This window comes from Salvelinus alpinus, chromosome 34 (genome assembly GCF_045679555.1).
Source record: "Salvelinus alpinus chromosome 34, SLU_Salpinus.1, whole genome shotgun sequence".
Classification (NCBI taxonomy): domain Eukaryota; kingdom Metazoa; phylum Chordata; class Actinopteri; order Salmoniformes; family Salmonidae; genus Salvelinus; species Salvelinus alpinus.
This window is the reverse complement of record NC_092119.1, coordinates 8380062-8381012: the sequence shown is the minus strand read 5'-3', so window position 1 is coordinate 8381012 and position 951 is coordinate 8380062.

Sequence of the window (951 nt, the reverse complement as noted above, 5' to 3'; positions counted from 1 at the left end):
TCTTTGAAAGACAGGGTCCTGAAAAAGGGGCTTTTTTTTGTTGTTGCTGAGTTTAGTAATTTCGGAAATCTACTGATACGTTATAATGTTATATGCCTACTAGAATGAATTGGTAGAAAGTTATGTGTACGTGTGCGTGTTTGACACAGGCTTATGTAATGTCCTTTGGTCAGTGTGTACAGCTGCAGGGATGATCTCAACATGTGCGACACGTTTAAAGTCCCAAATAGGATTGTCAGACCAACAGAGACACTCCTCTAAACATAGTCTGCACTGTACTACCTCTTTACCTTGTTACCTTCAGTTAGGATACGTGTGTGTCGGTCTGTGTGTTATACAATAGTGTACAAAACATTAGGAACACCTTCCTAATATTGAGTTGCACTCCCTTTTGCCCTCAGAACTGCCTCAATTCGTCAGGGCATGGACTCTACAAGGAATTGAAAGAGTTCCACAGGGATACTGGCCCATGTTGACTCCAATGCTTCCCACAGTTGTGTCCAGTTGACTTGATGTCCTTTGGGTGTTGGACCATTGTTTATACACACAGGAAATTGTTGCCCGTGAAAAACCCAGAAGCATTGTCGTTCTTGACACAAACCGGTGCTCCTGTTACCTACTACCATACCCTGTTCAAAGGCACTTCAATATTTTGTCTTGACCATTCACCCTCTGAATGGCACACATACACAATCCATGTTTCAATTGTCTCAAGGCTTAAAAATCATTTTTTAACCTGTCTCCTCCCCTTAATCTACACGGATTGAAGTGGATTTGACGGGTGACATCAGTAAGGGATCATATCTTTCACCTGGATCCACCTGGTCAGTCTACGTGATGGAAACAGCAGGTGTTCATAATGTTTATACACTCAGTGTATGTTTCTGTGGGTCTTTCATGTGTTATCTGATTCTAGGATTCTGTGACCGTCAAGAAGACAGTTTGGTACTA